The 12,625-nt window shown below is 42.2% G+C and overlaps 1 long non-coding RNA gene across 5 annotated transcripts; it reads left to right on the plus strand.

The window, feature by feature from the left end:
* The first annotated feature begins 288 nt into the window (after positions 1 to 288).
* LOC125553621 (uncharacterized) lies at positions 289 to 12,076 on the plus strand. 5 transcript variants are annotated; one of them, XR_015607289.1, is made up of 5 exons: positions 289 to 679; positions 916 to 1,579; positions 1,725 to 1,793; positions 1,880 to 1,970; positions 10,690 to 12,076. It is a non-coding gene; the product is annotated as an uncharacterized LOC125553621 (long non-coding RNA). The 5 variants fall into 5 exon arrangements; XR_015607286.1 differs by having other exon boundaries at positions 1,725 to 1,970; XR_015607287.1 differs by lacking the exon at positions 1,880 to 1,970 and having other exon boundaries at positions 10,690 to 12,075.
* Positions 12,077 to 12,625: the final 549 nt, after the last annotated feature.

A 12,625-nucleotide genomic window follows, 5' to 3' on the forward strand; every position in this document is an offset into this window, starting at 1 on the left:
GCGGCGGCATATTGATGAGTGTGCGTCTGGGAGCTTACTTTAGTTTTATATATATAAGGTTGGTCAAACTTAAAAGAAAACCATACTAGTACACATAAACATACCACTATAAAAGAAAGAGAGGGTGGAGAACCAAGCAATCTTCACCGTCGGTACATTAAATCTAACTACTCATGATTCTCCTGTGTTTAACACCAAGCCATCGTGTTTTAGTGCCCGCAAATACCTTGGTCCACCATGCTAATAAAATCCCCCCACGATCTGTATGCCCCAACCGCGGCACGCCCATTATCTCGCTGCCGACCATGCCGACGCACGCACCCCCTCCCCTTTCCGTCGCCTGCCCCCGCCTCCCCCCACACGCCCCTACCCTATGCTGACGCCCCTCATCCTCGACGGCGAGAGGCACGCGGGAGCTGCTGCCACCGATAGGGACATGGACCTATGCGGGCCAACCGCCGGCGGAGAGCTCCGCGACGCCACACCGTGGGCTCAGGCGTACGAGGCCGGCCACGCCTGAGCCCGCGGTGAGCTCTCCGCTGGCCGCACCACCTCGCCTCACCTCTCCCCAACGCCACCGTCCAGCCACCGAGGCAAGGCGTCTACTATGTAACCTTGGCTGCTATCTCGCCTGCGAGCTTCCTCCATCTGAAGGCCTACGAGCTTCCTCCATCTGAAGGTGAGGAATATCGATTACTCCTCCGAATTCATTGTTTCTTGTTGTTAAATTGCCCCTTTTCCTTGTTTGGTCATGGTACTTTCCTGCTTGTGATAATTCGACAGTGTTTTTGGCGAGGATATGAGATCCCTCCTTCTCCTTCCAATCTGTCAAATTGATTTTCTGTAGCTTTTGTTGATCTTCTATTTGTTCCAACTAAATTTGTCATTCCATTTCCTAATCCAATTCCTTTGCAGGAACCTGATCCTGATGATGACCAGAGAAGGATGTATGTGAGAGGTACCGGTGTTAGCTCATAAGTATATCATAAGATAAGCATCCATTGTATAATTATTCAGTTATACTGTTAATCCATGCCTCAACAATTGACTAGATAAAACGAGAGGATGAACATTGGACTTTCCTCATGATTGGGTTCCTGGGAGGAGCATTAGGCAATCGACCAACCCACATGTCATCATGACAAAAGCTAAAAAGTGAATGTTGTTAAATTGGTTAAAATCAAACCACTGAGGTTTGCATCGAATGTTGTTAAATTGGTTTCGTCAACCATCCAACCTGTACCCAAAGGATGTCATTTTTTTAGGTTAGTTGACTAACCCCTCTTTTTATAATGGTCCAGCAAATTAAGAGGAAAGAGGGAAAAATGTATCACATAAGAAGAGATACTTTTAGAAGCAGCTGAAACAAGTATCATTTGTTTCTCTTTCTAACTTTACACAGAGGATTTTTTGTGAAGAAATGATTTAAATGTGCCAGTGTTGATTAAATATTTGTTATTATCTTTAGCTATATTTTGAGAGATCATGAACATGAGAAGGAAGTGAAGAAAATGTTTATTGTTCAGAAAGATGTTTTTGGGGATTCTACTATTATATTCTTCTCGATTCTTGAGAAATGGTAACTTCTCCATACCTAAATAGTGAATTTAGCAGCTATTCTCTTTGTACTTATCAGCCAGTGAATTACGGGAATCGCATCTTGAATTTACTAATGGGGCATCATTTTGTTCCTGCCGTCTACATTGATGTTTTCTCTGCTAAAGTGACAACCAACTTTCCAAGTTCAAGTCAGATGACACGAAGAGGGGGAGAAGTTTATGATGGTTCTTCATGTATGTGCCATTTAGGTTATATTTGAAAATACTTTCCAATGTTGTTTTGAATGTAGTGAACTACCGATTAACTATTTCATTGGCAGATGAATACTTATGATTGCCATTTTTGTGGATTTGGATACTTACCATTGCCTTTTGTTGAGGATTTTGTAGTCCTATTCGTCAACATAATGGGTTAGTTGTCTACCTGAGATAGGTTTTGCTAAATATTTGCGCATGTTTGCTGACAGTATGGTCACCACATATATGACATTAAGGTAACAGAAGTAGTGCCCTTCTATTTCTACTCTTACTCACACTATCCTATTGCATTGGAACAAATTTACCATTTTGAATATTTGGTGTATGCTATGTAAAATAGGAAGCATGGTAGCCACGTACTCTTGTTTCTATTCTAAAATCCTACCATAAAGAAGCTCTCTTTAAGGAATAGATCACGTGGATCAACTTGTGTGTCTAGAGGTGCCCCCTGCCTCCGTATATAAAGGAGTAGAGGGGGGAGGCTGGCCGGCCAAGGAGGAGGGCGCAGGAGAGTCCTACTCCCTCTAGGAGTAGGATTCCCCCCCCCCAATCCTAGTCGGAATAGGATTCGCGGAGGGGGAAAAGAGGAGGAGGGGGCCGGCCACCTCTCCTAGTCCTAATAGGACTAGGGGAAGGGGGAGGCGCACAGCCCATCTAGGGCAGCCTCTTCTCTTTTCCACCAAGGCCCACTATGGCCCATATAGCTCCCGGGGGGTTCCGGTAACCCTCCCGGTATTCCGGTAAAATCCCGATTTCACCCGGAACACATCCGATATCCAAACATAGGCTTCCAATATATCAATCTTTACGTCTCGACCATTTCGAGACTCCTCGTCATGTCCACGATCACATCCGGGACTCCGAAGAACCTTCGGTACACCAAAATGAATAAACTCATAATATAACTGTCATCGTAACCTTAAGCGTGCGGACCCTACGGGTTCGAGAACAATGTAGACATGACCGAGACACGTCTCCGGTCAATAACCAATAGCGGGACCTGGATGCCCATATTGGCTCCTACATATTCTACGAAGATCTTTATCGGTCAGACTGCATAACAACATACGTTGTTCCCTTTGTCATCGGTATGTTACTTGCCCGAGATTCGATCGTCGGTACCTAGTTCAATCTCGTTATCAGCAAGTCTCTTTACTCGTTCCGTAATACATCATCTCACAACTAACATATTAGTTGTAATGCTTGCAAGGCTTCTGTGATGTGTATTACCGAGAGGGCCCAGAGATACCTCTCCGACAATCGGAGTGACAAATCCTAATCTCGATATACGCCAACCCAACATCTACCTTCGGAGACACCTGTAATGCTCCTTTATAATCACCCAGTTACGTTGTGACGTTTGGTAGCACCCAAAGTGTTCCTCCGGCAAACGGGAGTTGCATAATCTCATAGTCATAGGAACATGTATAAGTCATGAAGAAAGCAATAGCAACATACTAAACGATCGTGTGCTAAGCTAATGGAATGGGTCATGTCAATCAGATCATTCAACTAATGATGTGACCTCATTAATCAAATGACAACTCATTGTTCATGGTTAGGAAACATAACCATCTTTGATTAACGAGCTAGTCAAGTAGAGGCATACTAGTGACACTTTGTTTGTCTATGTATTCACACATGTATTATGTTTCCGGTTAATACAATTCTAGCATGAATAATAAACATTTATCATGATTATAAGGAAATAAATAATAACTTTATTATTGCCTCTAGGGCATATTTCCTTCAGTCTCCCACTTGCACTAGAGTCAATAATCTAGATTACACTGTAATGATTCTAACACCCATGGAGCTTTGGTGCTGATCAAGTTTTGCTCGTGGAAGAGGCTTAGTCAACGGGTCTGCAACATTTAGATCCGTATGTATCTTGCAAATCTCTATGTCTCCCACCTGGACTAGATCCCGGATGGAGTTGAAGCGTCTCTTGATGTGTTTGGTCCTTTTGTGAAATCTGGATTCCTTTGCCAAGGCAATTGCACCAGTATTGTCACAAAAGATTTTCATTGGACCCGATGCATTAGGTATGACACCTAGATCGGATATGAACTCTTTCATCCAGACTCCTTCGTTCGCTGCTTCCGAAGCAGCTATGTACTCCGCTTCACATGTAGATCCCGCTACGACGCTTTGTTTAGAACTGCACCAACTGACAGCTCCACCGTTTAATGTAAACACGTATCCGGTTTGCGATTTAGAATCGTCCGGATCAGTGTCAAAGCTTGCATCAATGTAACCTTTTACGGTGAGCTCTTTGTCACCTCCATATACGAGAAACATATCCTTAGTCCTTTTCAGGTATTTCAGGATGTTCTTGACCGCTGTCCAGTGATCCATTCCTGGATTACTTTGGTACCTCCCTGCTAAACTTATAGCAAGGCACACATCAGGTATGGTACACAGCATTGCATACAAGATAGATCCTATGGCTGATGCATAGGGAACATCTTTCATATTCTCTCTACCTTCTGCAGTGGTCGGGCATTGAGTCTTACTCAATTTCACACCTTGTAACACAGGTAAGAACCCTTTCTTTGCTTGATCCATTTTGAACTTCTTCAAAATTTTGTCAAGGTATGTGCTTTGTGAAAGTCCAATTAAGCGTCTTGATCTATCTCTATAGATCTTAATGCCTAATACGTAAGCAGCTTCACCGAGGTCTTTCATTGAAAAACTTTTATTCAAGTATCCCTTTATGCTATCCAGAAATTCTATATCATTTCCAATTAGCAATATGTCATCCACATATAATATCAGAAATGCTACAGAGCTCCCACTCACTTTCTTGTAAATACAGGCTTCTCCGAAAGTCTGTATAAAACCAAATGCTTTGATCACACTATCAAAACGTTTATTCCAACTCCGAGAGGCTTGCACCAGTCCATAAATGGATCGCTGGAGCTTGCACACTTTGTTAGCTCCCTTTGGATCGACAAAACCTTCCGGTTGCATCATATACAACTCTTCTTCCAGAAATCCATTCAGGAATGCAGTTTTGACATCCATCTGCCAAATTTCATAATCATAAAATGCGGCAATCGCTAACATGATTCGGACGGACTTAAGCATCGCTACGGGTGAGAAGGTCTCATCGTAGTCAATCCCTTGAACTTGTTGAAAACCTTTGCGACAAGTCGAGCTTTGTAGACAGTAACATTACCATCAGCGTCAGTCTTCTTCTTGAAGATCCATTTATTCTCAATTGCTTGCCGATCATCGGGCAAGTCAACCAAAGTCCATACTTTGTTCTCATACATGGATCCCATCTCAGATTTCATGGCTTCAAGCCACTTTGCGGAATCTGGGCTCTCCATCGCTTCTTCATAGTTCGTAGGTTCATCATGATCTAGTAGCATGACTTCCAGAACTGGATTACCGTACCACTCTGGTGCGGATCTTACTCTGGTTGATCTACGAGGTTCAGTAGTATCTTGTTCTGAAGTTTCATGATCATTATCATTAACTTCCTCACTTATTGGTGTAGGTGTCGCAGAAACAATTTTCTGTGATGTACTACTTTCCAACAAGGGAGTAGGTACAGTTACCTCGTCAAGTTCTACTTTCCTCCCACTCACTTCTTTCGAGAGAAACTCCTTCTCAAGAAAGTTTCCGAATTTAGCAACAGAAGTCTTGCCTTCGGATCTGTGATAGAAGGTGTATCCAATACTTTCCTTTGGATATCCTATGAAGACACATTTCTCCGATTTGGGTTCGAGCTTATCAGGTTGAAGCTTTTTCACATAAGCATCGCAGCCCCAAACTTTAAGAAACGACAACTTTGGTTTCTTGCCAAACCACAGTTCATAAGGCGTCGTCTCAACGGATTTTGATGGTGCCCTATTTAACGTGAATGCGGCCGTCTCTAGAGCATAACCCCAAAACGATAGCGGTAAATCAGTAAGAGACATCATAGATCGTACCATATCCAGTAAAGTACGATTACGACGTTCGGACACACCATTACGCTGTGGTGTTCCGGGTGGCGTGAGTTGCGAAACTATTCCACAGTTTTTCAAATATACACCAAACTCGTAACTCAAATATTCTCCTCCATGATCAGATCGTAGAAACTTTATTTTCTTGTTACGATGATTTTCAACTTCACTCTGAAATTCTTTGAACTTTTCAAATGTTTCAGACTTATGTTTCATTAAGTAGATATACCCATATCTGCTTAAATCATCTGTGAAGGTGAGAAAATAACGATATCCGCCACGAGCCTCAATACTCATCGGACCACATACATCGGTATGTATGATTTCCAACAAATCTATTGCTCTCTCCATAGTACCGGAGAATGGTGTTTTAGTCATCTTGCCCATGAGGCACGGTTCGCAAGTACCAAGTGATTCATAATCAAGTGGTTCCAAAAGTCCATCAGTATGGAGTTTCTTCATGCGCTTTACACCGATATGACCTAAACGACAGTGCCACAAATAAGTTGCACTTTCATTATCAACTCTGCATCTTTTGGCTTCAACATTATGAATATGTGTATTACTACTATCGAGATTCAATAAGAATAGACCACTCTTCAAGGGTGCATGACCATAAAAGATATTACTCATATAAATAGAACAACCATTATTCTCTGATTTAAATGAATAACCGTCTCGCATTAAACAAGATCCAGATATAATGTTCATGCTCAACGCTGGCACCAAATAAAAATTATTTAGGTCTAATATTAATCCCGAAGGTAGATGTAGAGGTAGCGTGCCGACCGCGATCACATCGACTTTGGAACCGTTTCCCACGCGCATCGTCACCTCGTCCTTAGCCAATCTTCGCTTAATCCGTAGCCCCTGTTTCGTGTTGCAAATATTAGCAACAGAACCAGTATCAAATACCCAGGTGCTACTGCGAGCATTAGTAAGGTACACATCAATAACATGTATATGACATATACCTTTGTTCACTTTGCCATCCTTCTTATCCGCCAAATACTTGGGGCAGTTCCGCTTCCAGTGACCAGTCTGCTTGCAGTAGAAGCACTCAGTTTCAGGCTTAGGTCCAGACTTGGGTTTCTTCTCCTGAGCAGCAACTTGCTTGCCATTCTTCTTGAAGTTCCCCTTCTTCTTCCCTTTGCCCTTTTTCTTGAAACTAGTGGTTTTGTTAACCATCAACACTTGATGCTCCTTTTTGATTTCTACCTCCGCAGCTTTCAGCATTGCAAAGAGCTCGGGAATAGTCTTGTTCATCCCTTGCATGTTATAGTTCATCACGAAGCTCTTGTAGCTTGGTGGCAGTGATTGGAGAACTCTGTCAATGACGCAATCATCCGGAAGATTAACTCCCAATTGAATCAAGTGATTATTATACCCAGACATTTTGAGTATATGCTCACTGACAGAACTGTTCTCCTCCATCTTGCAGCTATAGAACTTATTGGAGACTTCATATCTCTCAATTCGGGCATTTGCTTGAAATATTAACTTCAACTCCTGGAACATCTCATATGCTCCATGACGTTCAAAACGTCGTTGAAGTCCCGATTCTAAGCCGTAAAGCATGGCACACTGAACTATCGAGTAGTCATCAGCTTTGCTCTGCCAGACGTTCATAACATCTGGCGTTGCTCCAGCAGCAGGCCTGGCACCCAGCGGTGCTTCCAGGACGTAATTCTTCTGTGCAGCAATGAGGATAATCCTCAAGTTACGGACCCAGTCCGTGTAATTGCTACCATCATCTTTCAACTTTGCTTTCTCAAGGAACGCATTAAAATTCAACGGAACAACAGCACGAGCCATCTATCTATAATCAACATAAACAAGCAAGATACTATCAGGGACTAAGTTCATGATAAATTTAAGTTCAATTAATCATATTACTTAAGAACTCCCACTTAGATCGACATCCCTCTAATCCTCTAAGTGATCGCGTGATCCAAATCAACTAAACCATGTCCGATCATCACGTGAGATGGAGTAGTTTCATCGGTGAACATCATTATGTTGATCATATCTACTATATGATTCACGCTCGACCTTTCGGTCTCCGTGTTCCGAGGCCATATCTGTATATGCTTGGCTCGTCAAGTATAACCTGAGTATTCTGCATGCGCAACTGTTTTGCACCCGTTGTATTTGAACGTAGAGCCTATCACACCCGATCATCACGTGGTGTCTCAGCACGAAGAACTTTCGCAATGGTGCATACTCAGGGAGAACACTTCTTGATAATTTAGTGAGAGATCATCTTATAATGCTACCGTCAATCAAAGCAAGATAAGACGCATAAAAGATAAACATCACATGCAATCAATATAAGTGATATGATATGGCCATCATCATCTTGTGCCTGTGATCTCCATCTCCGAAGCACCGTCATGATCACCATCGTCACCGGCGCGACACCTTGATCTCCATCGTAGCATCGTTGTCGTCTCGCCAATCTTATGCTTTCACGACTATCACTACCGTTTAGTAATAAAGTAAAGCATTACATCGCGATTGCATTGCATACAATAAAGCGACAACCATATGGCTCCTGCCAGTTGCCGATAACTCGGTTACAAAACATGATCATCTCATACAATAAAATTCAGCATCATGCCTTGACCATATCACATCACAACATGCCCTGCAAAAACAAGTTAGACGTCCTCTACTTTGTTGTTGCATGTTTTACGTGGCTGCTACGGGCTTAAGTAAGAACCAATCTCACCTACGCATCAAAACCACAACGATAGTTTTTCAAATAGACTCCGTTTTAACCTTCGCAAGGACCGGGCGTAGCCACACTCGATTCAACTAAAGTTGGAGAGACAGTCGCCCGCAAGCCATCTCTGTGCAAAGCACGTCGAGGGAACCGGTCTCGCGTAAGCGTACGCGTAAGGTTGGTCCGGGTCGTCTCGTCCAACAATACCGCCGAACCAAAGTATGACATGCTGGTAGGCAGTATGACTTGTATCGTCCACAACTCACTTGTGTTCTACTCGTGCATATAACATCAACATAAATAACCTAGGCTCTGATACCACTGTTGGGTTTCGTAGTAATTTCAAAAAAATTCCTACGCACACGCAAGATCATGTGATGCATAGCAACGAAGGGAAGAGTGTTGTCTACGTACCCAACGCAGACCGACTGCAGAAGCGATGACACGACGTAGAGGAAGTAGTCGTACGTCTTCACGATCCAACCGATCAAGCACCGAAACTACGACACCTTCGAGTTCGAGCACACGTTCAGCTCGATGACGATCCCCGGACTCCGATCCAGCAAAGTGTCGGGGAAGAGTTCCGTCAGCACGACGGCGTGGTGACGATCTTGATGAACTACAGCAGCAGGGCTTTGCCTAAACTCCGCTACAGTATTATCGAGGAATATGGTGGCAGGGGGCACCGCACACGGCTAAGGAATAGATCACGTGGATCAACTTGTGTGTCTAGAGGTGCCCCCTGCCTCCGTATATAAAGGAGTAGAGGGGGGGAGGCTGGCCGGCCAAGGAGGAGGGCGCAGGAGAGTCCTACTCCCTCTAGGAGTAGGATTCCCCCCCCCCAATCCTAGTCGGAATAGGATTCGCGGAGGGGGAAAAGAGGAGGAGGGGGCCGGCCACCTCTCCTAGTCCTAATAGGACTAGGGGAAGGGGGAGGCGCACAGCCCATCTAGGGCAGCCTCTTCTCTTTTCCACCAAGGCCCACTATGGCCCATATAGCTCCCGGGGGGTTCCGGTAACCCTCCCGGTATTCCGGTAAAATCCCGATTTCACCCGGAACACATCCGATATCCAAACATAGGCTTCCAATATATCAATCTTTACGTCTCGACCATTTCGAGACTCCTCGTCATGTCCATGATCACATCCGGGACTCCGAACAACCTTCGGTACACCAAAATGCATAAACTCATAATATAACTGTCATCGTAACCTTAAGCGTGCGGACCCTACGGGTTCGAGAACAATGTAGACATGACCGAGACACGTCTCTGGTCAATAACCAATAGCGGGACCTGGATTCCCATATTGGCTCCTACATATTCTACGAAGATCTTTATCGGGCAGACCGCATAACAACATACGTTGTTCCCTTTGTCATCGGTATGTTACTTGCCCGAGATTCGATCGTCGGTACCTAGTTCAATCTCGTTATCAGCAAGTCTCTTTACTCGTTCCGTAATACATCATCTCACAACTAACATATTAGTTGTAATGCTTGCAAGGCTTCTGTGATGTGTATTACCGAGAGGGCCCAGAGATACCTCTCCGACAATCGGAGTGACAAATCCTAGTCTCGATATACGCCAACCCAACATCTACCTTCGGAGACACCTGTAATGCTCCTTTATAATCACCCAGTTACGTTGTGACGTTTGGTAGCACCCAAAGTGTTCCTCCGGCAAACGGGAGTTGCATAATCTCATAGTCATAGGAACATGTATAAGTCATGAAGAAAGCAATAGCAACATACTAAACGATCGTGTGCTAAGCTAATGGAATGGGTCATGTCAATCAGATCATTCAACTAATGATGTGACCTCGTTAATCAAATAACAACTCATTGTTCATGGTTAGGAAACATAACCATCTTTGATTAACGAGCTAGTCAAGTAGAGGCATACTAGTGACACTTTGTTTGTCTATGTATTCACACATGTATTATGTTTCCGGTTAATACAATTCTAGCATGAATAATAAACATTTATCATGATTATAAGGAAATAAATAATAACTTTATTATTGCCTCTAGGGCATATTTCCTTCACTCTTTTGGATGAAGAACAAAGTAATCCCTGTTTGAGTGCCTATATTGTTGCAGACAATATGTGATTTTCTGTGCTATTATTTGTGTAATTTTAAAAGAATGTGATAATGGTCAGTGCTAATCACATTTCTTTAAATTTTTCAGCATGGTTCTTGACGCCTACATTGATGTTTTCTCTGGTAAAGTGACAACCAACTTTCCAAGTTCAAGTAAGATGACATGAAGAGGGGTTAGAAGATTATGATGGTTCTTCATGTATGTGCCATTTAGGTTATATTTGAAAATACTTCCAATGTTGTTTTCAGTGTAGTGAACTACTGTAACTATTTCATTGGCAGATGAATACTTATGATTGCCTTTTTTGTGGATTTTGGATACTTATGATTGCCTTTTGTTGAGGATTTTGTAATCCTGTTCGTCGACATAATGGGTTAGTTGTCTACTAGAGATAGGTTTTGCTAAATATTTGCGCATGTTTGCTGACATTGGTCACCACACTGATGTTAGTGGACAGACCTTAATAAGAAACTATAAATGATTCTTCAAAATTTATTAGTACAGTATTTTCTTATTTGCTTACACTTCCATTTTCCTCACTGGATCATAGTTACGTGGTACTATTGTGTGTTATCTTTTTCTTTCTATATACCTGCAGATGCAATGTGCCTTGGAAATGTTGTCATGAGTATTTCCCTGATACTGTTGGATCCAAGGGGGGAGCAGTCCAAGTACACAAAAAGAGGTATAAGTCCCGTAAGAGGTTGTGATACTAGCACACACATTTAGAACACCTCTATATTAGGAGGTATTCGTATTTTGTGCCCCATGGCATTATTGGGTCAATGGAAGGTAAGCATGCTTATGTGGGTGATTCTGAAAAGATGTAAAATCTTCGGGGTTACAATTATTTAGTACTCCCTCTGCCTCAAAATAGAGTCATATAATGTCTTATATTTTGAGACAAAGGGGAGTAGATTTTTAGCGTTTTCTATCCAGTTAAAGGCTTGAGTCTGCAATCTTGGAGGCAATCTTGGTAGGCTTACAGATTAACTAGGTATTCCTTTCAGTTACTATTTACAGTTATTGACATCACTCTTTGGAATAACTAATAAGCATGAAATTTGCAATGGCTAGACCGAGAATTAAAACATGTCGTATTGTCCTTGATTTGGCTTCTTCCTTTTTCTCTTTTGTAGTACACAACTGTAATTATACATGGCAACTGCAAAAGTATTCATTTTCCTTTGACACTTATAATTTTCTTATAAGAAATTAGTAGTTTTTTTTGCGGGTGAAGAAATTAGTAGTTGATGAAGCAACAAAGTTGGTGTTGGTCTCTAGAGCCCTGCAAATTATTTGAAGTACGAAATGTACTCCAGTAGAAACACAAAAATGGATTAGAGCTTATACACATTGTAAGGGAAGTTTTAATTTCATTCAGCTGGTATGCAGGTATGATTCAGAAAGGAAACAATGACTCAAGCATTTCTTCTCTCCAGCCTCATGTGCTCCTTTTGGTCAGCTCAAGATTTTAGTTGCAAGGTTCTACAATAAAAGTGAAGTAATTAAATAAACTATTTGTGAGGTGGACATGCTCATCTTATTATCATTCTATCGTTGTGAATGCTCATCTGCAAATCCATACCTCAACACCTTGCGCACCACCACCCCTTCTTTTACCATCCGCCTTCCACCTTCCGGCCAATTTCAGTGATGTTTATCCCAACCACCACAGCTTCAACAATATCAGGAACATGAGAAAAGCTAAGATATGATTTATTCCTAAAGCAAACCCTACACCTATACATATGGCGCAAGATCCATTACCCCCTACCACTCATGTATAATCAAACATTTAAAAAGTTAGTAGTAATGTATCATTATAAATATGCATACACTAGCGAAATTATCACTGGATACAATTTTTTTTGCCTGTATATTTTTGTGTCGACATTTGTTAAAGAACGACAACATTGTTTACCAATCCTTCTAAAGAAAAAGTGGTGTATCAATTTTTTATTCCTATGAATTTTGCTTAGTCAAAGTTTGAGACGTGTGTTGCACGTGCGAGTTTACTAGT

This window comes from Triticum urartu, chromosome 6A, assembly GCF_056163025.1.
Source record: "Triticum urartu cultivar PI428250 chromosome 6A, HENAU_Tu73, whole genome shotgun sequence".
Taxonomy (NCBI): Eukaryota; Viridiplantae; Streptophyta; class Magnoliopsida; order Poales; family Poaceae; genus Triticum; species Triticum urartu.